This window comes from Hordeum vulgare, chromosome 6H, assembly GCF_904849725.1.
Source record: "Hordeum vulgare subsp. vulgare chromosome 6H, MorexV3_pseudomolecules_assembly, whole genome shotgun sequence".
NCBI lineage: Eukaryota > Viridiplantae > Streptophyta > Magnoliopsida > Poales > Poaceae > Hordeum > Hordeum vulgare.
Window position 1 is genome coordinate 319,362,596 of NC_058523.1, and position 25,894 is coordinate 319,388,489.

Genomic DNA, 25,894 nt, shown 5'->3' on the forward strand with positions numbered 1-25,894 from the left:
CCGGATCCGGATCCTTCACCCCTTCCTACGCCCCACCCTCCGCACCTCGGCCAGAGGGGGGCCAGGCAACGCCCGTCGGGGGAGGTCTCGTTCTCGCTGGCTTAGTGCTGGCCCTCGGGGGCCAGTCCTGACTGTGCCGCGGGCTCCGCCTTTTTGTCTTTTTGAACTTCACTCCTCCGCGCGGCTCGGTCCTCGTGAAAAGATAGGGTCTTTAGGTTAGGACAACCACACTTTGTAAGTGAAGGCAAATGTATCCATTCCTATGAATGAAAAAGACAGTTTTTCCCTGTTTTCAATTTCGTTTTTTGTATGATTCATTTTTGCATAATCTGGGAGCTTGCCGGCGACTACCGGCAAGGCTCCTTGCCATGTTCGGTGCAACCATGGAAATCATCAAGCGCAGCTTGAGACGAAATTGGGTGCTACGTAGCCGCTTGCTGTGTTGATCAGGTTCGCAACTGTTTGAACGCGCTTTGTGGCCATTCAGGTTGTTTTAACGAGTTCGAAACGAAGACAAGGTGCACCGAACATTGGGAAGGTCCCTGTACACGGAAACTCCTCACACAAAGATTGGAAACTTTCAAAGGGAAAAAGCAAAGGATCTATCTTCTTCAAATCTGAATGTCAAACTTAAAAACTAATCTATCCGCGCCGTGGTTGCGAGGCGTTTGAATATTTTGCCGGGGCGTCTGAGCCCTCGGCAAGCAGGAAATCACCGCTCCTGGCGGTCTCTTCTCCGGCAAGGACTTCTTGCTGACGGTTCGTGACCAACGCCTGGAGAAAGAGCGAGCCAGGGTGTAACCCCTTTGCTTTTATCTTGCTAGGCTGTGCTCGCGGAGCCCCTGAGCGCATCCTTGGGCGACGACGCGACGCTCTCAGGGGCGCGACACTCGCGCTGGAGTGCGCGCTGGGGCTTTGGGGCCATGTGGCGCATCCTCAATGACTATGCATCGCTCCATGGAGGTGTGTCCGCCGAAGTATGCGCCGGGGTATGTGTGAAGCGCCTAGGCGCGCCCTCAACAGCTGCGCGTCGGCCCCCGAGCGACGCATCGGCCTGAAGACGCTGCTCTTGGAGCCTCCGCCTCCCTTCCCCACGCGCGCATGTAGCAACGCGCTCGCGTAGGCCTTGGGAAGCCGTAGCAGAACAGGGCGCCCGCCGCGGTACCCCATTTCCAGGGGAACGCGACATAGCGCCCAAACTTCGATGGAGCCAATGTTGAGTTTGCTTTGATTCACGCGTCTCTCCCCTGCCCCCTACCTGGTGCGCCAAGGATGTCAGCGATGCTAGGTCGAGACCTATGGGGATCAACGTGATACCCTTGTGATCGTAGGGCAGGGGAAGACAACGTCAAGAGCAGATCTAACGATCAACACCCGACAAGCCCTTTTACCCAGGTTCGGGCCGCTTACGTGTAAAACCCTACGTCCTACTCGTTTGATCGTATTAAGCGTTTTTCATTGTTTGTTCCAGTGATGATAACCGTCTTCTTGGCCAACCTCCAAATAGTCTAACCCCTTGTGAATGATCTAAGGGCCTCCTTTTATAGGCAAAGGGGTCACCTACAGTGCTCGATGGTAGGTTCACGAGATGTTACAGTGAACCTAGAGCGGTGCTTATCCATCTACCGTTGCCAGTTGCATTAAATGCACATCTCATCCTTGTCAGCTAAGTGCTGGTGAAGACATGTGTCCAGGTGTTTCGACACCTGGACGCCCCGCTAGCACATGCAGAATGTGCTGGAACTCGGGGGGCGGTGGCACTGTGGCAAGGGCGGTCGTCCTCAGTGCCTTGTCACGTCATCCCGGCAAGGGTGCTTGTCGGGGCCTTGGGTCTTCGTCCCGGCATGGAAGCTTGCTGGGGGCTTCGGCTGTCTTCCCGGTGAGGGAGGCTCGCCGGGGTCTTGTGCTTGGTGTGCTCATCATGTTCGTTAAACGGACGCGGCCTTGGATGTCTTCTCGGCAAGGCAGGCTTGTTGGGGCCTTGGATATCTTGGGGAATGCGTCTTGTCTAGACTATGCCATGCCTTGCCATCAGGGGCTCTTTGCGCCCGTGCAGAAGTCTGGGGCACTACAGACCCCAGTCTTTAGTGCACCGACACAAAGCAAGCAATCTAGCACACAAGCAAACAAACAAAAAGATGAACGGAAAAAGGGAGAATAAAAAGGCAAATCTTTTTGGTATTTTCTGAAAATCTTTTTAGAAGTGGGGGAGAGGAAAATGAGAGGCAAATGGCAAATAAAGTAAATGCAAGAGATGAGTTTGTGATGGGTACTTGGTAGGCCTGATCTTGCTATGTATCCTCCGTGACAATGGTGCCAAAAATCTTTCTTGCTACCTCTCGACCTTGCGTTGGGTTTCCCTTGAAGAGGAAAGGGTGATGCAGCAAAGTAGATAAGTATTTCCCTCAGTTTGTTGATAGATAACCAAGGTATAAATCCAGTAGGAGGAACAAGAAATGCCCCAATAGTAGTACCTACAAAAATAATCAAACGCTTGCACCCAACGCTATAAAGGGGTTGTCAATCCCTTTAGAGTTATTTGCAAGGATGAGATCTGATAGAGATAGATATAAAATATTACGGAAACAAAAGTAAATAAATTCCAGCAAATAATTTTTTGGTATTTTCGGTTTATAGATCTGAAAATATAATATGGAAAATTGACCTGGGGGCCATAGGTTTCACTAGAGGCTTCTCTCATAAAGGAAAATAATACGGTGGGTGAACAAATTACTGTCAAGCAATTGATAGAAAATAGAATAATTATGAATATATGTAAGGCAATGAGTATGCATATAGGCACCACGTCTGTATCAAGTAGACCGAACGATTCTACATCTACTACTATTACTCCACACATCGACCGACTCCTGCCTGCATATAGAGTATTAAGTTCATGAAGAACAAAGTAACACATTAAGTAAGATGACATGATGTAGAGGGATAAACTCAAGCAATATGATGAGAACCCCATCTTTTTATCCTTGATGGAAACAATACAATATGTGCCTCTCTACCCCTACTTTTTCACCTAGTGAGGACACCGCAAGATTGAACCCAAAACTAAGCACTTCTACCATTGCAAGAATTAGCAATCTAGTTGGCCAAACCAAACTAATAATTCGAAGAGACTTGCAAAGATACGAAATCATGCATATATGAATTCAGAAGAGACTCAAATAACATTCATAGATAATATGAACATAAACTCACAATTCATCGGATCTCGAGAAACACACCGCAAAAGAGTATTACATCGGATAGATCTCCATGAAGATCATGGAGCCAGGGTATTGAAGATCAAAGAGAGAGAAGAACCCATCTAGCTACTAGCTATGGACCCGTAGGTCTGTGTTGAACTACTCATGCCTCATCGGAGGGGCAATGGAGTTGATGTAGATGCCCTCCGTGATCAATTCCCTCTCCGACAGATTACCGAAAAAGGCTCCCAGATTGGATCTCTCGGGAACAAAGGCTCCCGGCGGCGTAAAAGTATTTTCGTGGCTCTTTTTGGTGATATGGGAATATTTGGGAATTTATAGGCCAAAGAATAGGGTTAGGAGTCCTGCAGGGGGCCCACAAGCCAGGGGGCGCGACCACCCCCATGGCACACCCTGCAGGCTTGTGGCTTCCCGGCAGATGTCCTGCCCCCTACTCCAAGTCTCGTGGGTGTCTTCTGGTCCAAGAAAAATCTTTCCGGAGATTTTGTTCCATTGTGACACCTTTAGTATTCCTTATGTGCAATATTCAAAAACGTGGAAAAAACAAAAGCTGGCACTTGGCTCTAGATTAATAGGTTAGTCCCAAAATAATGTAAAACAACATATTAATGCATATAAAACATCCAAAATAGATAATATAATAGCATGGAACAATAAAAAAATTATAGATACGTTGGAGACGTATCAAGGCACCAGATGGGTTTTTCTTCAATACACAGAGTCACGCAGGCGGAGTGTAAGTTCTCTCCTAATTTCTGAGGTTTTTGGTATATATAGGTTTTTCGACATTGGAAACATGCGCAATGGTGCCAAGTGGGCCCCACCACACAAAAGGGCGCAACTAGCGGGGTGGCTGCACCCTGTTGCCTCGTGGCCCACAAGTGTGTCTTCGCTCCAATATTTCTCATATGTTCTAGAAAAGATCATCAAAAAAATTGGGCAGTTCCGTGAACTTTCATTTTTTGCATAAAAAACAACATCATGGTAATTCTGCTAAAAACAACATCAGTCCCGGTTAGTTATAATTAAATCATATAAAGTGCATCAAAACCATATAAAAGTGTTGTAAACATAGATAAATATGGCATGAATACTTCATAAATTATCGATATGTTGGAGATGTATCGAAATGCGGCAGAAAATCAATAGTAGGGTACAATGGTAGCTGCATACAGTGGATTTTTTTGAGGAAAAATGATGAGGTCACGTCTACATTTCAAAGTTGTCACATTTTCATTTCAATTGAATTTACGCTGCTTGTGCGCACGAGTAACTATGCGAAACCGTTTGCATATCCCTTTTCGCGGGGCGCCTGACACTCTTTTTTCACCCTTTTCGCCGAACGCGCCAACATGCCCCCAACCCACGCCATCCCTCGTTTTGCCCAACAATGTGAATATTCTACCCAAAATCCATTGCTAGCTTCCTCCCATCCCCGAGATCCACACCACAACCCTTCCCACCACCGTGGTATTAACCCGACCGTGTACCCGCTTCCCAACATAGTCCACCCTTCAGTGCTCTTCTGAACATCCGGCTGCTAGCGCCTATCGTTTTCATTTGCTCTCCAACCGCTCTCGAGCATATCGATCGTGTACCCTCACTTCTCCTATGAGGTTTCCACAAAAACTTGTCAGTTGTTGCCCTCCATCACGGTGAGGTCTATTATCTCACGATCCCTAATCGTATTTGGTTCGGTTTGTCCCCAAATTTGTTATAAAATAATGGAGAGCATATTTATGTTCACCATCTACCTTCTAACTACATGTAAACATATTTGTTCCAATTAGGTATTCTCAAGTTACATATCTGGTGCGCATGTGTCACACAAAATGAACAAATTAGTCGTATGTTTCAAAAATTTCACATGACACGTTTAGACAACTTTCTGCCAAACTGTTACCTTTAATTTATGTTTATCCCCATTTTTTCAATTTCCATGTGTCCTTGGTAGATGCCGATAAGCAGCGACAACAGTCATACTTTTGCCGAAGTATCTTCATTCGAGTCCTTAGCCGACAATCAGCCCTCTAGTCAAGAGATGGAAGAACACTCCAAGAAAGCTCACACACCAGCCTAAAGGTGTATACGAAGTAGATCACATTGGTTTGAAGTCTTGGGATTGAAGGAGTTCTGGATTAAGGGGTCCTCGGGCGGTCGGGTTATCCCGTATGGGCCCACCATATGGATTGTATGACAACTTCGTAATCAAGATGGAAAGCTTCAAAGAGTAGACATGCACTCCAAGTCAAGAGGACCAGTTCGGCCCATCTATCCCCGGCAAAGGTCGGTAATATGTAACCCTAGGAACCCTGATGTCTATATAAACTAGAGGTTCTTATGCATAGAGGCACGTCATCTCATCCAGGGTTTTAGCTCACATGATCTCGAGGTAGATCAAATCTCTAACCTTTGTTCCCCATCAATATAATCAAGTAGGACATAGGGTTTTACCTACTCAAGACATCCCAAACCTGGGTAAATACCGTCTCCCCTTCTCTCCGGCACCCCATGAATCCAAGGTGTACTGTTTAGGACCCCTACCCGAGACATGCAGGTTTTGACACCGACATTGGTGCTTTCATTGAGAGTTCTGCCGTTGGATCACTGGAAGGATCGATGGCTCACATGACAACGACCGAATCTGCAATGGGGGCATCTTCACCCCCGGATAGGTCCCCACGCTCGGCAGCATCACGGTGTGTGCGGACTCAAATCGCCTTCTCGGCTAGATCGGAGGTTTCGTCCCTGATCAACAAATAAAGTTTGGATACTTTGAATTCTCCGCCGACTTGCGGGGCAATTTGTTCCCCACCGAACTCACCGACTCGGCCAATGAAACTCAAAATCCTAAAGCCTTGACTCTGGGTCCCTTGTCCGACCATGGCCTCGGTCCCCTCTTCGTCGAAGAGTTAGCCTTGAGCTCGGAATCGACCATTATGCCCGGACAATAGAAAACGGCCATTGCCGAACTTGCATCCGTTGCAGAAGCTAGAGAGGTCAACTCCAAAGCTATCAAAAAGATTTTTCAGGACAACCTCTTGATGTTAAACGAGACGCTTGACCAGATCCAATCACTTAAAATCGCATATAACCGGATCCCGACCTGTGCGAAGATCAGCTCCGAGTTGGATTATGAGGATTTTTACAGCCCACACACCACCCACTTGATCGCTGTGGGATCGATACAAGATGTGTTTAGAGGGGCGGTGAATAGAATACTTGTCAAGATAAAATACCTAGCTAACCCAATTTCAAGGAAGATAGAAATTCAGTAGTTCTAAGAAATCTAGTGCACCCTACAAATGCTAGTCAACATATATGGCAACGGAAAATTAATGACTTTGCACATGGAAAGGAGTAGAGTTTAGGAGATCAAACGCAAAGAGGTTGACACAATGATTGTTGGCATGGTTCCCATAGGTGGCACTATCGTACGTCCATGTTAGAAGAGACTTCAACCCACGAATGGTAATGACTGCGAGAGTGCATGGAGGGCTCCACCCACAAGGGGTCCACAAAGAAGCGACCTTGTCTCTTCCAGCACGGCTTCCGCCCACAAAGTACTAGCATTACTCACGGTAGATCTTAATGAAGTATGTGATCTCCTTGCCCTTACAAACATCTTGGTTCAACTCCATAACACAAAGTAGGAGGCTCCCAAGCGACACCTAACCAATCTAGGAGGAACCACCCTTCAAAAGGTAATAGATGTGGTAGATCAATGAAGTCCTTGCTCTTGTGCTTCTAGAGATAGTTTTCTCAACACAAAATCACTCTCTCATAGAATATGCATGGGTAGGAGAGATTGATTTGGTGGAAAGCAGTTTGGGGAGGCTAGAGATCAAGTTTAAAATGGTTGGATTGTAATATCGGTCTCAACACATGAGTAAGTGGTTCTCTCTCAGAAAAGTGATCTAGCAATAAAGTGTGTGTTATGAGTGGTTCTCCCATGAGTGAGAGGTGGGTGAAGGGGTATATATAGGCACCACACAAAATCCAACCCCTACACCTAAAGTGGCAAACCTGGTGACACCAAAGTAATAAACTCGGTGGTACCGATTCACACAAAGGCAGTAAGTTTTGAATCTCGATGAGACCGATATACACAACTCGGTGGCACCCAAAAGGTGAATAACGGTCAGATGGCGAAACTCGGTGGCACCAATACTCAAAATCAGATATTCCGATTTTGTGTACCGAGGCAACAGAAAGTTGGTCACACTGAACTCGATAGCACCGATATGGATTCGGTTGTGCCGATTTGGTGGGAATGGATAGGGTTTCTGTTTGAGGTCAAACTCGGTGGGTGCCGATTTGGTGAAAGTTGGTGACACCGAATTTGTGTATGTGGAATTGGACATAATGGTTATGTGGGAAAAATTACTGAGTATTTTGGTGGCTAACTTTGAGCACTTGAGAAATCAGTTCATTTTACTACCTCATCCCCTTTTAATAGTATTGGCTTTCCTATGGACTCAAAAGTTATTTCTCACAATTATAAAATGAATAGTCTTATAGCTTGAAGCTTGAGCCAATCTTATTCCTTACTTGCATCAAGGGGCATCTCCACATAAACCTTTAGCCAAATATCTCCATGGATTATTTCTGAAATATCTAGGTAAAAGTGTTAATCCAAGAGACAATGTATGTTGTCATGAATTATAAAAACCACCAAGGGAGCATATTGTGCTTTCAATCTCCCCCTTTTTGGTAATTGATGACAACATACAATCAAAGCTTCAAGTAAAGATAGGCATAAGAACGTGACACCTTTGAAGGAAACCTGACTGGTACACGCTCCCCCTAAATGTGTTCAATTCCTTTTAAAGGATAGTTGCTTTGGAATTCATAGATACACACAAGGTAGAAGGACCAGACAAGTCATAGATATCCTGGCTATATGCATCAATCATATGTGAATGAAGGACTTCCATGTTCAAGTCTCCCTCTTGCAAACAATATGTGCAAGAAACAAGAGGTTATCATGAACAAGGATATGATGCATATACTTACCTTGAGGATCTTGAGCATCTTAACATAGGAGTACACTTGGGAAAACAAATGTTAGATAACACAAGAGTACTCTATTTTAAAGATGGAAAGAGCTTCAAAAGTACGAAGATATTGAAGACATATTAATTTGATGAAAGGATATGTCTCCAAGATAAATAAGAACTTTTCTCCCCTAAGGATGAATATGTAATAATTTCCTCTCCCCCTGAATCATAGCATTGTAGATATTGGGAGTAGGTAGGGTAAGATAGATTCAAACCAATAACTTTTTCTTATCTCTCTCCCCCTTAATATGTAAGGTTTGATATATCTCCCTTTAGGTAGATCTCCCTTTAGGTAGACCTTCCTTTAGGAACAAGCATCTCCCCGATCTATATTTCTCCCCCTTTTGTGTAAGCTTCTAGGTGATATTTCTCCCGTATGAATAGGTTCATTGGATGGAAGCTTTGATACTTCTCCCACTTTGGAATTAATTTCCAAAAATGATAGAGGGTAAGGGCTCATTGAGAGAAAGGGATCCTGGATTCTTCTCTCTTTTATAAGGGTTCCTTGAATTTGTGTTTTCTCCCCCATGGATAGTCTGTAGGGTTCATCGAATGTTCGCCCCCTTTGATATTGATAAGAGTCCTGGAATTATCTCCCCCTATGTTAGGGATCCTAGATGATTCTCCCTCTTATATTGTGGGATGACAAAGGTTTTTCTCCGCCAAGAGAAGTTTTCTCCCCTAGAAGAATAATGCTAAAAAGGATTTTGTCTCAATAAGATGTTAGGAGGCAATGAATCATGGGGTCATTGATAATCTTTCTCCCCCTAAGGCATACATCCACAAGAAAATATCAGGAAATCTAAGGCAGATATTATATCGGAGTCACCGAGGACAAGTGCTTCGGTAGAACCAAGAATGAGAATCAGGCCTCTGGGAGAATTCAGTTGGACCGAGTTTCCCAAATCGGTGAGACCAAGTTGCTATGATATTCAACTCCTTAACTGAAAATAGACATATAAGAATCGAAAAAATTGTTTCAAGAAGCCAATTGTAAAAGATACCAATAGTGAAAGAAAAAAAAGTAAAAGAGAAACATAAGGTAGCATCCATTGTTTTGAAATATATACATACATTTAGATGAGAGTTGAATGGTCCCAAAAGAATATGAAGTGACGAATGTGAACCATACAATAATCTCCATCTAGATGTGGGGCGGTGACTAGGTCACCTATATTAGAGTATTTGACTTGAGGAGTCAAGCAAGGATGCTTGATCATAGGTCATACTCATTGTTAAGCATGAAATGGGGTGACCATTTTTCGATTAAGCATTTCAATGTATTCATATCACTTGAGTTTCTTTACCTCATGAATTGGTGTAAAGCTTTATCAAGGATATGAGTACATACCTTCGAATGATGTTGATGACGTGGCATGTAGGTCAACTTGTTGTGGATGCTCAATGTTGATGAAGATCATCCTGAGTTGGGAGCAATCCATGTCGTTTGGGTTCACTTTTCACCTACAATGGTTGGTCACGCAAGGAAGAACATAATATATCCAAATGACATGAGTGAAATTCAATATCATAGAATTGTCAAGGATATGATTTTGTTGTCTTCTTCCTCCATCTCCGAAGAAAGGGTTGTTGATACTTGGCCATGTCAAGATTGCTTTTGATGTGAGTTGATGGCAATGTCGTGGAATGTCATTCTTCCAAGTACCCAGGAAAGATTAGATGCAATACAAGGGAGCATAGTTTCCAAGATATATGATAGTCATATCAATGGCATCATGGAATGGGCAATCAAGCTCATGCCCTGCATGCATCCGTGTGAGTTTAGCTTAGGTTTAAAACATCAATGATGTTCAACTCACTCCTCAAATGACAAAACACTTTCTCATCAAGTGGTTCGGTAAATATATCAACTAATTGTTTGTCAGTATGAACATGCTTGAGATCTATATCTCCTTTACCAACATGATCACGAACGAAATGATGTCGCGCTTGGATGTGTTTTGTTCTAGAATGTTGCACATGATTATAGGCAATCTTAATAGCACTTTCATTGTCACATAAAAAATGGAAATTTTCTAACATGAATGCCATAATCCTTAAGCATTTGTGTCATCCAAAGTAATAGTGCACAACATGATCCAGCGGCAATGTATTCAGCTTCGGCACTAGATAAGGATACCAATTTTGTTTCTTGCATGACCAAGAGACAAGAGATCTCCCAAGAAATTTACATGTACCCGAGGTGGATTTTTTGTCAACCTTGTCTCCGACATAGTCCGAGTCGGAATAGCCAACAAGATGAAAAGAAGATCCCTTGGGATACCATATGCCAATGTTTGGTCAATGTATAAGGTATATCACTATCCTTTTCACAGCCAATAGATGACACTCTTTTGGTGCTGCTTGGTATCGGGAGCTCATGCAAACGCTCAACATGATGTGAGGACAGAAGGCACATAAATATAGCAATTAACCATTCATTGATCGATAAACCTTTTGATCAACTGGTTTGTCCTCCTTAGTGAGGTCAAGATGTCCACTAGTAGGCATGGGGGTTATCATACCTTTGCATTCTTGCATGTTGAAATTTCTGATTAAGTCCTTGGTGTACTTGGTTTGATAGATAAATGTACCTTCTCTCGATTGTTTGGTTTGCAATCCAAGGAAGAACTTCAGTTCACTCATCATGGACATCTTATACTTCCCTAACATTAACTTTCAAAACTTTTCACTAAAATATGGGTTAGTAGAACCAAAGATAAAAAATCCACATATAGTTGGCAAGCAAATAGTTCTCCATTAACTCTTTCAGTGAATAAGATTTCATCAATTTTACCAATCTAAAAATCCTTTTCAATAAGGAACTTCGTTAGGCTTTTGTACCAGGCTCTAGGGGCTTGTTTAAAACCATATAAAGCTTTACGAAGATTGTAGACATGATTAGGTTTCTTAGGGTTCACAAATCCAGGAGGTTTTTTAACATAAACTTCCACCTCAATTTCTCCATTGAGAAAAGCACTTTTGATATCCATTTGGTAAAGAGTTATATCATGGTGATTGGCATAAGCTAGAAGAATGTGAATGGCTTCAAGTCTAGCAATAGGAGCATATGTTTCACCATAGTCCATACGTTCGACTTGCGTGTATCCTTGGGCTACGAGACAAGCCTTGTTGAGTACAACTTGTCCATCTTCATCTTGCTTATTCTGAAACACCCATCTTGTACCAATGATGTTCTGCTCGCCTTTGGGTTTTTCAATAAGTGTCCATACTTGGTACCTCTCAAAGTTGTGTAGCTCTTTGTGCATGTCATTCACCCATCTGGATCTTGAAGGGCTTCTTCAACCTTCAAAGGTTAAATGCTAGATATGAAAGAATAATGCTAACAAAAGTTTGCTAAACGAGATTCAGAGCAAGCGATTCTCCCAGTTTTTATGTCACCGTAGATTTGATTCAACGGATGATCTCTGTACACTCTTGCTCTATCTCTTTACAACTTCTTCTTGTTGGATGGTGGAGCTTCTTCTTCATCATCACCATCTTGCATGTTGTCTTTGATGTTGCCATCTCCTTGAGGATGTGGTGAGAATGATTGAGATGGATTATCACAATGTTCTTCTTCCTCTTCTTCATCACATCGTGTACCGCTTGTAGATGCTTCCATGTCGTTTTGTGGTTCGCCTTGACATGAGGTAGGATCTTCCACTTGAATTGATGAAGTGCTTTCCTTCACCTGTATGGGATGAATCTTGCCTATGGATAAGTATTTGATAGCTTCCCAAGGTTCCTTATCTCCTACATCATTTGGCAATTGTTCGACTTGCAAACCATTAGTCTCATCAAACTTCACATCTACCATCTCTTCAACTTTTTGAGTGATGTTGTTGTAGACACGGTTAGTGTTAGAGTTCGATCCGTAACCAAGTAGGAAACCTTCAGAAGATTTAGGAGCAAATTTAGAGCGATGATGCTTATCAAGTATATAGCAGTTAGAACCGAATACTCAACAGTATCCAACTTGGGGTTTGTTACTGGTGACTAGCTTGTATGCCGTTTTACCAAGAAGCCCGTGTAGATAGAGTTGGTTTATGGCATGGCAAGCTGTTTCCACGACCTCTACCCAAAAGTGTCATGGAGTCTTGTATTCGTCAAACATCATTCTCGCCATATCTATGAGAGTCCGGTTCTTCCTCTCAACAACTCCATTTTGTTAAGGTGTGTACATCGCCGAGAACTCATGTGAGATACCTTCTTCGTCAAGAAAAGTATCCACATTTGTGTTCTTGAACTCCATTCCGTTGTCGCTTTGAACCTTTTCGATCTTCACTTCAAACTGATTTTGAGCTTTCTGAGCAAAGTTCTTGACGATCTTTTGTACCCTCGCCTTATTATCAAGAAAGAATACCCACGTAAACCTGAAAAAATCATCAACAATTACTAAAGCATAAGAATGTCCACCGAGACTCTTGTAAGCATTGGGACCAAAGAGATCCATGTGAAGCAACTCAAGTGGTTTTCTAGTAGTCATGATGTTCTTCACGGGATGACTTCCACTAACTTGCTTTCGTGCTTGACAAGCACTACAAAGTCTACCTTTGTCAAAGATAACATCTCTAACACTAAGAATATGATCGCCTTTGATAAGTTTGTCAAGATTACGCATACCAACATGTCCTAGCCTTCTATGCCATAACCAACCTTTAGAAGATTTTGAAATAAGACATGTAAGGGGTTTGGATATCTTAGAGAAATCAACAATGTATAGATCACCTCTAAGGAAAACCAGTAAACTCAATGTTATGGTTGTCTCTATGAAACACTCGGCAGTCAAGTTTCGTAAATAGCACATTGAGACCAAAGTCTACTAGTCTATAACAAAAATAAGATTGTAGCCAAGGAACTCAACAAGCATGGCATTTTGAATGGAACTATCATGAGATAAGGTAACCTTACCAAGACCAAGTACCTTACCCTTGGAGTTATCTCCAAAAGTCACATACCTTCGAGGTCCAAGGTTTGGTGTAATCTCATGGAACATGTCTTTATCTCCGGTCATGTGATCGGTGCATTCATTGTCGAGAACCCATTGCTTTCCACCGACCATGTTTTCACTAAGGTTCACCATAAGACTAAGGTTCCTCATGGTCTTGTCATACTCGATGTCGAAGACCTCATCTTCATCGTAGTAGCCATGCTCCACATAATCATAATCAGATGAAGTTCCCTCATAAGAAATAAGAGTTTCATCAGAATTTTGAGTATGACAGTGTTCATTTTTATGCATTCGAATGGCTTCAACAATGATATTGTTAATAGTAATGACATCTTCTTTGGCAGGCATGAGATCACGAAGCTCAAATAGGCATTTATCAAAATTAGGATCGATTGGCTTCATTTTGTGAAAAGCAATGCATTTGTGGACAATGATATCAAGATTTTTCAAGGAATAATTTGGATATCTTTTCTCTAAGTTTTTTCACAAGGTATGAGCACACTCAAAGTTTTGCAACTGATTAAGCACATTTCTTGGTAATTCTCTAATGATTGGATTGATAGTGTTAAGATTACCAAACATATTAATTTGATCGCCATGATAAGGATGTATGGGATCAATGGGATGTATAGGGATATTCAATATACTCGCGCAAATGGAACTAATCAAATATATCAAGCATTTCATCTTTCCATTGTCTAAAATACTCCCCATCAAGAATTGGCACTCTACCTCCAACGGTGATTAAACCAAGGTTTTGGAGACCTTCCTGTGATACCAATTGTTGGATCGATAAAATATGTGTCTAGAGGAGGGGTAAATAGACTACTTGTCAAGATAAAATTCGTAGCCTAACCCAATTTCATGGAAGGCAGAAATTCAGCAGTTCTAACAAGTCTAGTGTACCCTACAATGCTAGTCAACATATATTGCAGCGAAAAAGTAAAGACTTTGCACATGTAAAGGAATAGAGTTTAGGAGATCAAACACAAAGAAGTTGACACAATGATTTTTGGCATGGTTCCGATAGGTGGCGCTATCGTACATCCATGTTACTGGAGACTTCAACCCACGAATGGTAATGACTACGAGAGTCGACGGAGGGCTCCACCCACAAGGGGTCCACGAAGAAGCGACCTTGTCTATTCCACCACGGCTTCCGCCCACAAAGGACTAGCCTTACTCACGGTAGATCTTAATGAAGTAAGTGATCTGCTTGCCCTTACAATCAGCTTGGTTCAACTCCACAACACAAAGTAGGAGTCTCCCAAGCGACACCTAACCAATCTAGAAGGCACCACCCTCCAAAAGGTAATAGATGTGGTAGATCAATGAAATCCTTGCTCTTGTGCTTCTAAAGATAGTCTCCTCAACAAAAAATCACTCTCTCACAAAATATGCATGGGTAGGAGAGACTGATGTGGTGGAAAGCAGTTTGGGGAGGCTAGAGATCAAGTTTCAAATGATTGGATTGGAATATCTTGGTATCAACACATGAGTAGGTGGTTCTCTCTCAGAAAATGGATCTGGCAATGAAGTGTGTGTTCTGAGTGCTTCTCCCACGAGTGAGAGGTTGGTGAAGTTGTATATATAGGGAGCACACAAAATCCAAGCGTTACACCTAAAGTGGCAAACTCGGTGATACCGAAGTCATAAACTCTGTGGTACCCATTCACACAAAGGCAGTAACTTTTGAATCTCGATGAGACCGATATACACAACTCGATGGCACCATAAAGATGGCTAACGGTCAGATGGCCAAACTCGGTGGCACCGATACTCAAAGTCGGAAATGCCGATTTTGTGTACCGAGGCAACAGAAAGTTGGTCACACCAAACTCGGTAGCACCGATATGGATTCAGTTGTCTCGATTTGGTGGGAATGGCTAGGGTTTCTGTTTGAGGTCAAACTAAGTGGGTCCAAAATGTGAAAGTTGGTGACACCGAATTTGAGTATGTGGAATTGGACAAAATTGTTATGTGGGAAAAATGACTGAGTATTTTGGTGGCTAACTTTGAGCACCTGAGCAATCAGCTCATTTTACTACCTCACCCCTTTTAATAGTATTGGCTTTTCTATGGACTCAAAGGTCATGGACGATTGAGCCAATCTTATCCCTTTCTTGCATCAAGGGAATTCTCCACATAAACCTTTAGCGAAAGCTCTCGATGGTCTATTCCTGAAATATCTAGGTAAAAGTGTCACTCTAAGAGACAATGTATGTTGTCATGAATTATCAAAACCACCAACGGAGCATATTGTGCTTTCAATCGCCATCGTCGAAGACTTAACCGACACATTGGACTGTGCCTCTAAATAGCTTGAGGACATGGACGATGAGGCCTACTACCCCACCCCCGTAAACACTGGGCGGTGGACCGCAAGTCTACCTATGACATTTACATGGTAGACACGCCCCATGATATGGGCGACCTCACACCCAAGCAAAACGGGGATAATCTCGCGGAGGAGCCCTCAAAGCGCCGGAAGCCGCAAAAGTGTGCCAAGGAAGACCATGGCAACCTCGAAGCTCCCGAGCAACAACCAGAGGAACCGGCCAATGCTGATCCCCATGACCTAAATAATACGGACGATGCTGATTACCTCCCCCCCCACAAATGACGAAGATGACCTTGAAGCCTAAGATTTCATAATCCCCAAAGACCCCGAAGGCCAGGAGCAGTTCCGGCAGCGGCTTATAGCCACCACTCAGAGCCTAAAAGCGGAGTTGCGGCAGCTCCGGGATGAACATGACACCATTAAATACCAGGTGCACCAAAATCCTGGCGGCCGAAGAAGGATACGACACGGAGTGGTCGGATCAAAAGAAAACCTATCCGCGCTGACGCCTGCTCCCTTAGTTCGATGAGGAGGCCCGAGAACACGTGTCCCCCTGGAGCACGGACTATGACCAGCCTGACCGCCCGCCCCGAGGGCTCGACAGGACGACCGAAGAGAACGCGTATAGACCCTCCCCCTCTCCCCCCCCCCCCCCGCAAAAAGGCAAAGAACACATGCACCCTGGGGACAAACCTGGCCCACGATACGTCAGATCAGGTTGCAACAGATCCATCTACGGATCTAGGAGGTGCTCCCCCACTCGATGGGACGACGAACCACTTCGGGTAGCTTACAAAAGCAGAGACTGAGAACCATACCAGGCTCAACCCGGGGGCGATCTCCGGCACGACATAGCCCGAATCAGAGGTGTCGCTCACCCATTGTGTTTCATAGATGAGGTCATGCAACACCAATTCCCGGAAGGGTTTAAACCCGTAAACATAGAATAATATGACGGGATGACAAACCGCGCTGTGTGGATAGAAGTTTTCCTTCTCCACATCCATATGGCCATAGGAGACGATCTCCATGCTATAAAATACTTGCCCCTAAAACTCAAAAGGACCGGCATGGCATTGGCTAAACAGCCTACCCAAAGACTCCATTGGAAGCCTGGAAGACCTCGAGGAAGCTTTCCTATCTAACTTTAAGGGAACCTATGTTCGGGCATCGGATTCATCCGACCTAAGCAAAGTCGTTCAAAAGGTGGGAGAATCGGCAAGGGATATCTGGAACCGGTTCCTCACCAAGAAGAATCAAATCATGGAATGTCCACATGCCAAAGCAAGCCTTTTTTAGGCATAACATCCGGGATGAATGGATGCCTAGACAAGTCGACTAGGACAGGCCGAAAACAATGTCCGCTCTGACTTCTCCCATGACCCGCGTTTGCACGGGTGAAGATAATTGGCTAGCTTGGCGCAGCCATAATTCGGACAACCCTGGAACCTCTAAAGTTTGGGATGGAAACGACAAGCCAAGAAAAAACAATAACAAATGCCGCCACCGTAATGGTGATGCCGTCGAACACAACAATAAATGCTGGATTTTGTAGTTGGAAACCTGGACAGCGGAAGAAACCCTTCAAAGGGAACATGGATGGACTGACCCCATGTGATAAAATCATGGAACGGCCCTGCCAGATCCATGGCACCCAAGACAAGCCCGCCACCCAAACCAACCGTAATTGCTGGGTGTTCATATAGGCTGGCAAGCTGGCCGCCGATGAACAGAAGAGGGGCCACGAAGTGAAGATGACGAGGAGCCCCACGACCCGAACAATGAGGGCTAAAAAGAGTTCCCTCCTAAGGTCAAAACCCTGAACATGATCTATGTCACCCATATACCCAAAAAGGAGAGGAAGAGGACCCTTCGGGAGGTATACACCATAGAGCCCATAGCACCGAAATATAATGCATGGTCGGCCTACCCGATCACCTTCGACCACAAGGATCATCCGACCAGTATCCATCATGGAGGGTTGGCCGCCCTCGTCAAAGATCCCATTGTAGATGGTACCAACTCACTAGAGTCCTCATGGACGGAGGAAGTAGCCTTAATCTGATCTATTCAGATATGGTAAAAATGATGGGCATAGACCCATCACGAATAAAACCAAGCCATACTACCTTTAAGGGAGTGATTCCACGCATCGAAGCCCGCTGCTCTGGTATGATAACACTGGAGGTTGTGTTCGGCTCACCCGACAACTTCCACAGTGAAAACTTGATCTTCGATATCGTCCCCTTCCGCAGCGGATACCACACACTGCTCGGCCGCACAACTTTCACCCAGTTCGATGATGTGCCCCACTATGCCTACATGAGGCTCAAAATGCCCGGACCCAAGGGAGTCATCACTGTCAACGGCAATATAGAGTGCTCTCTCCGGACGAAGGAACACACGGCCGCACTGGGAGCGGAATGCCAACACGACAATGAAACATCAAGCCCCAGGTCAACAAATGAGGCATGGAAGGAACGCAAGCGAGACCGAGCTCAATCAGATCTGCCGGAGACTTCTTCGGCTCTGTGTAAATAGGTATACGCCTCCCATGGCACGACCCGAACACTTTCAAGGTATGTTCCTCGTAGACACAATTTCATCCTTAAAATCCCATGGGCAGCCGTTGGAGCCACCCGCCAGGGATCATGCGATCACCTAAACCGAGTTGTGTGGGAATGACCCTGACAATAGTACCTAGGGGTATGTACGAAGAGGCGAAGTCCAACTAGGCGCGACGAATGCACTTGGATGTACGAGTTCAGGTCCCACTCGGAAGAGGTAACAACCTTATGTCTCGAGCCCTCAGGCTGATGTTTTCTTATGTGGGAGCAAAAGATTACAAAGTGCTGAACCCTTGAGCTAGAGCCTCGGAGTGGCTTATATAGTTGCTGCACGATCAGCTGAGCTTCATTACAAAGTAATTAATGCTAATAAAGAGGGAACGAACTAGAAACGATGACTTTAACCCTCGGTGTTACTGGTAACGCGAGTCTTCACTACACTTCATGTGATGGATTAAGTCCTTAGCCGTTGTAGCCTCTTCGGTGCCTTTACCTTGCTATGGTCCGAGTGCCAGAATGCGTCCGACTGACACAAGGTGGTCCAAGTGACTCCAGGTAGGCCGAGTGACGGTTGCTGAACTGAGTGAGGTCGAGGTTGCTGAACTGAGTGACTTTAAGGACACTAGTGTCTGTAAGGGGTCCTAGGTAGGCCCAAGGAGGCAGGTCCGTAGGCCTACCCCTAAAGTACAACCCCATTAGTATCCCCCGAATCAGTTGAGGTTTTGCAGACCGAGTGAATGACTTCCTTCGATGTCCCCGGAGATTCTTGGGCCGCAGCTCGGGGCTGCGTCATGCGGACTCTCGGCAAATCTCCACGGATTCAGGAGTGATGAATTCTGACTGTCCAGTCATACGGATATGTCCGTAGTCGGCGGTGATGGACTATCTTTCGGGAAGATAGATTCCATGAGTTGGGTGAACGAGAGCTCTGAACTCCGCGTGCTCAATTGGCCAACAAGGACAGATCCTCCCTTGCATTAGGGGAAGGACGATCGGGTCGTCTTCATTGATTTCCAGAATGATTGAGGTCCCGCAGGGGAACGAGCGAAAAGATCATTCGGCTCACCTCGTCACACGTCGTGGATACAAAATCTATTCAGGATATGATGTGGGACGGATTTTTCGCGATATTTTCTTAATTGAGGTAGCGCGTGCGCTGGCGTCGGTTTCGATAGAGACACAGGTAGTGGAAGTAGTGGGGTGACGCCACGATTTCTGCGCTTGTAATGTCACTGTCATGCTACAGTGCGCGTGATCCTGGGGATACTGCAGATCTTCCTTGGGCCGACGATGTGCTCGATGGGGAATCTTGCCAATGGAAACTTATGGCTTGGGAGGAAGAGAGAGAGAAGACCACATCCCTCAATCAGGCTCTTTCCATCCCCGCTTCCACCACTTGCCACTCAAGACAAGAACCGCCGACTACGTCCATCGATCCCTAGCCCCAACCCCTTCGCCGTCCACCATGGTGAAGGGAGCGACGTCGAAACCTGAGAGGGCCAAGAAGGGGTCGCGTGGATCCTCCTCGAGCACCGGAGTGCTCCCGCGAGGATGGATCCAGGGCAACTGGATGCCGTCCCATGTCTCAGAGGGGCGACTATTGGAGCTGGAGGGCGAAGGCTTGATCTCCGAGGGGAGCTGGTGAGTGCCCGGGGACGGCGAAATTGAGCCAGCGCCCTAGAACAACGAGCGAGTGCTCTTGGTCACCCACATCGAGCAAGGTTTTTCTCTACCTCCGCACCCCTTCTTCCGAGTGTTACTTGCTTTCTTCGAGGCTCAGCTCCATAATCTTCCCCCAACACTATTTCATATCTGGCCGCGTTCGTGTCTTTGTGTGAGAACTTCCTTGGGTGTCACCCGCATTGGGGCTTGTTCAAGCGCCTGTTCACGTGTCGAGTGATGACCGTGAATAAGTCTTCCTCCTCGTGGGAAAAACCAACATAGTGCAGCTTTGCGGCCGCTTAGGCATTCAGCTTAGGGGAAAAAGTAACTCTCCCCAGATGAGTTTCCTAGACTCGGTGAAGAACTGGCATGACTCTTGGTTTTATTGCCAAGACGTCCCACTCGGCGAGGGTCAGTCGGGCCTCCCTCCCTATACCGTCGATAGGATCCACTCGGCCGCTACCTTGACCTTGTCCATGGAGGAGAAGACCGATGCAGAGATCTTTATGATAGCGGTGGTTTCCTTGATCCAAAAAGGTGTGAATGGGATGAACCTTTTGGAGTTCTTCTTCCAGTGTAGGATCCAGCCTCTTCAGGCCAGAGCCCACCCGATGTGGTAGTACGAAGGGCCGGATGATGATATGTCCCAAACGTATCTATAATTTATGATTGCTCCATGCAAGTTTCGGGTGATATTGCTATGTGTTTTGTACACTTTCATACCTTTTCAACATATTTGGACTAACCTACTAACTCAGTGCAGCCAGTGCTAGTTTCTGTCTGCTGATGTCTGTGAATTGCAAGTTCATACCCATATTTACAGTGCCCGAAAAATTCCACAAAAACTATACAAAAATCAGCGTTCTAGAAGACTCCAGACAGCCGAAGGAGGGCCAGAGGGGGCTCACCAGGCGCCCAGGCGCATTGGTGGCGCGGCCTGCCCCCTGGCGGCGCAGGGAGGCCGCCTGGGTGGGACCCACTCCCTCTGGTGACCTACCTTGGCTCCTATTTTTACCCCCGTGGAGGAAACCCTAATGTCGGAACCCTTTTCTCCAGAAGCAATTCCGATCTCCTCCGCCATCGCCAACAAGTTTCGGGGGACCAGAATTCCTGTGCCGGCACCCTGCCGGGATGGGGAAGGGCCCCCGGATTCATCTCCAATGATGTTGCTTCCTCCCTGCATGGAGCGGGAGTAGTTCCTCCTCGGGGCCGAGGTCTTCTACAGTAGCTATGTCGTTAATTCTCTCTCCCATGATGTGATCTTGATTGTGATCATAGGCTATGTTAACCTAGGGTGATCCCATGCTGTTTCCCCTTCTTCTATGTATTGGATTGATGTACTCACTTGATCTTATTTAGAATAATCCCCGAGACCATGGTGACAGCGGTCTATTGGACATGGATTAGAAGAATATTTTCATGAGTGATTTCCTCTTTTGTGAATTTATTGAACATTGAGAGTCTCTTGGTGCTTGTCTTTGACTATCCTTGAGATACGTTGTGGTGACTGTGGTACTCTCTTTGGTTGGCCGCGGTGACATTCGGAAATCCATGGATGAGAACTACGAATTCTAAGGTGTGCTTTTGTAGCCCTACATAATTCTCGTCCTCTCTTGATCACAAAGGAATGACTTCTAAGTACGTCACCATTTCATGTTTTAGTGGAAATATCATGTGATTAGACTATGTTAATGTTGTTGGGAGTTGCCACTAGTGAAAGTATGAAGCCTAGGCCTTGTTTCTCACCATTGTTACACCGTTTATGCTCACTTTTGTCACTTGCTACCTTTGTGTAATTTTTATTACAGATTTATATTACCTTGCTTTGCCACACCTATCACCCATATTTTACCATCTCTTCGCTGAACTAGTGCACCTTTACAATTTACCATTGTATTAGGTGTGTTGCGCACACAAGAGACTTCTTGCTTCTTAATTGGAGGGTTGCTTGAGATAGACCATCTTCAACCTCTACTTCCATGAGTTCGATAAACCTTAGGTCATCCACTTGAGGGAAATTGCTGCTGTCCTACAAACCTCTGCGCTTGGAGGCCCAACATAGTATAGGAGAATAGAAGCGTGCATAGACATCAAGCTATTTGTGGCTCCGTTGACGGGGAGGTGAGTGCTTGAAGGTATCTCTTTAGATCTTGCAATTAAATCTTTTCATTTCTTGTTTTTATTTTCACTAGTTAGGCTTATGGAAAACTGCACTCTTAGTTCGCTGCTTGGGGAAGTCCGCTTTACCACACACGTGGTACAGAAGTCTCCTCCACCTACTGAATGTATCGCATTCAAAATACCACTTGGGGTAATTGAAATAATTAGGAATGATTGTTATGCACGAGATGGAACAGTCAATCCTAGTATTCATTTGGTGGATCTTACAGAACTTTGTGAGTTGTTTAAGATTTCACGTTTGACATGAGATGGAGTCATGAAGAAATTATTTTCCTTGTCACTGAAAGGAAAAGCATTATAATGGTATAAGCTACTAGATGATTCTCACCTACGGGATTGGGAAGAGATCCAGTCTCTCTTTTACTCCAAGTTTTATCCTCTTCATGAAGTCCATGAGAATAGGAATTATGTTTATAATTTCTATCCTCATGATGGTGAGAGCATAGCTCAAGTTTGGGGAGACTGAAAACTATAATGCTAAAATGTCCTAACCAAGGGCAGCCCAAAGATATGATTATTACTAATTTTTATGCGATGCTCTGTCGACATGATAAAGACTTGCTCGATGCTTCCTCTATGTGTTCTTTCACAAATGAAAGGATGGATGCTAAATGGGAACTCCTTGAAAGAATTCAACGCAATACTGAAGATTGGGAGATCGACAAAGGTAAAGAGTCAGGTATAAATTATGAGTATGATTGCATTAAGGCCTTTGTTGAAACTGCAAGTTTAAATAAGTTTAGTGCTAAGTTTGGGCTTGATTCTCAACTCCTTGTTGATTTCCTCAAATCTTTTGCTTCACATCTTAATATGCCTAAGGAGAATTGGATCAAGCATCATGAACCTATTAAAGAGATTTGCAAAGAAAATAAAATTGTTAAAGACAATTGCAACATGCATGATCCAATTCCTGAAGATGAAGTTTTATATGAGCATGTTAATTTTTGTGGAGTGGACAGACCTCGTGATAGGCCTATGATTGAAGAAGAGAAGCATTGTAAGCAACATAAACATGAAAGAACAATCACTTGGGTTAGAGATTTAAATGAAATTGCAAGAGAATTGTGTGACCTTTATCCTTTTACTTGTGAAATTTGTAGTATAGAGGGTCACTTTAATTTTCAATGCATGTACTTTCAAAACATAACTGTTAACTAGTTGTGTGCTAACATGATCACTTCTGATCTTTATGATGAACTTATGTTATTTTTGATGTGTGAAGAGTTATCCGAAAAAAGTTCTTGGCTAGATGATAATGCCTTAGGAATAAAAAACACTTTGCAAAAATGTCATCTCTATTGTGTTGTTAATTGCCATGAAAATGATTACATAAGTAAGATTAGAAATGAGGGAACTTTACCAAAGCATAAAAATGTCTCTTATGTTTCCACTAATAAAAAAGAGAGTTTCTCCCAAGTTTCCCCTATTGTTTCTGATGATAAACCAGAATATTTGGAGAAGCTTCCTCTCCAACCACTCCCTCCTAAGGTGAAGAAGAAGGAAAATAAGAGGAGGAAGAGGAACAAGAAGGAAGAAGAATGGGTATCAACCTGGCCTGAGCATATTCCTCGCATCAACTTTTACCCTAACAGACATAAATTTATGGAGGACGGTGAGCTTGATGACATTCATTATTACTTATTGTGATTGGGAAGATGATGATAATGCTACCTATTATCTTGAAAATCTTGTTGGTACCAACTTTGAAAATGATGATTTGGAAAGCTCTAAGCTTGGGGATGATAGGATTGCAAGTCCATTACCCATTAGTGATGTGATAATTGATAATTATTTTTCTAGTAAGAATAAAGACAACATGTTTACAAATATAGTTGCTAGCAATAATAATGCTCTTCTCTACCATGATGATGTTATAACTCCTATCTATAGTGATTGTAAAGATACCTATGACATAAGAAGAAATTATCCATTTGAAACTGGTCATAATCATGGAGGGAATTACTCCCTTGCTGAACACCATCTCGCCAGTAAACAATTAATCTATAGTTTTCATGTTGTTTATGATAGTCCTACTCCCACTATTACCAAGGAGAAAGATTGTGCTTATGTGGAGAGTAAGAGTAACTTTTTACCCGTGGATCATGGTAACAATGCTTTATGTGATATTTATATTGTTGAGTTTATTCATGATCCCGCTGAAAATTATTACGAGAAGGGAACATATGCTTATAGGTATTTCAATAATATCAAGTTCCCTCTCTTTATGTTGAAGGTTTTGAAACTCCACTTGTTTTGCCTTCCTATGCTTATTGCTTTGTGCTTCAATGAATTATTCTATTGCAATATTCCTATGCACAAGAAGCATGTTAGACTTAAATGTGTTTGCTATTTGCTTCTTGATGCTCTCTTTTGTTCTACAACTCTTATTCCTACGAGAGCATCATTGAAATCTTAAGCCTATCTTTATGGCTATAAAGAAAGAGCTCTAGGGAGACAACCCTTGTTATATTCAATTTGAGTTTTTACTTTTAGTTTTTAGTTGTCTTGATGTGTTTTACTACTGTAGCAACATCATTGTATATTTATTTTTAAGCTTTGTGCCAAGTTTTAGCCTCCGATTGCAAGAAAGTTCAAAAGTTGTGACATGATGTCCAGAAACAGATTCTGTCTGCTTGACGGAAAAATTCACCAAAAGTCACCAGATAATCTTTTTCATCGGCAGTGTTTTGAAAGTATGCTCTTTACAATTGGCTTTCTGGCGGCTGTTCTAAGTTTTGTGATTTGAGTTGCAGAAGTGCCCTGAAAAAATTATTTACTACGTGTTGGTCTGTTTTTCATAGATTCTGCCACGTTTTGCGTTTTCATCATTTTGCAAATCTTAAGCTTGCTTTTTATTTGCAAAAACTTTTTGGCAATGTTGAGAAATTGTAGATCTTCATTAAAATCTTTATTTCTAGTGGAGAAAAATATATTTTATTATTGGTACTAACCACTCTAATCAGCTTATGATGAGTTTCGTATGAAGGGAGTTTTCAAGTATGCGATGGAAGATGATGAAAGAAGATCCAGGAGTGTCAAGTGCTCAATCTTGGGGATGCCCCCATGCACCCCCAAGAACTATTCAAGGAGACTCAAGCATCTAAGCTTGGGGATGCCCTCATGCAGCACCTTCTCCATCAACAATCATCAGTTTGTCCTTCTCCATGTTATATTTTTATCACTTCATATGTTATGTGCTATGCTTGGAGCGTCCCGCTCTTTACTTATTTAGTTTGTTTTAGTTTTGTTTGCTGTTCATGACAAGTTGGACCCTAGCCTTCTTTGTTTGGGAGAGAAACATGCTCCACTCCATCCTAGAACACAACATAGGTTTTCAAATTTATCTTTTTGTGTATTCTTTATCTTTTCATAGCCGTTGTCATGCTTAGCTCTTAGTTTTCATGCTTTATTTTTAAGAGCTTTTATTTAGGTTGCTTTTGGAAATCTCTTGAGTTATCGTGCTTAGAGAATTGGCTTGTTGCACTGAGTTGTGTGTTTTGCATGAGTAGGTAATTGAGGTTGCTATTTAAGTATATTAGTAACTTGCAATAGTTTTGAGGTATTGATTTGTGTAATGTTTGGACTTTTGGTGTCAAGAGCTTGAGCCTATTAGTGATAGGTGTCGTATTTTGGGCAATCCGTGTGTATTTCCAAAACTAAAAAAGTAGTTGAGAACTCTAGCTACTAGATGGATCGCTAACCTCTGGAGGGTTTGGAATATATAGAGCACCCTCACGTTATCATGGGTCGAGGATGCGCAAGGATAACCAAACCCCCAAACACTCCTCCTTGGGGTACTTGTCTCTTTGTGAATCTCCTGACTAGATAGAGAGTTACCAATAATAAGTGTATGAGTTCTTCGGACTAATGCGAGTATTCGATTGTTGGCACTTCCACCATCCATATTT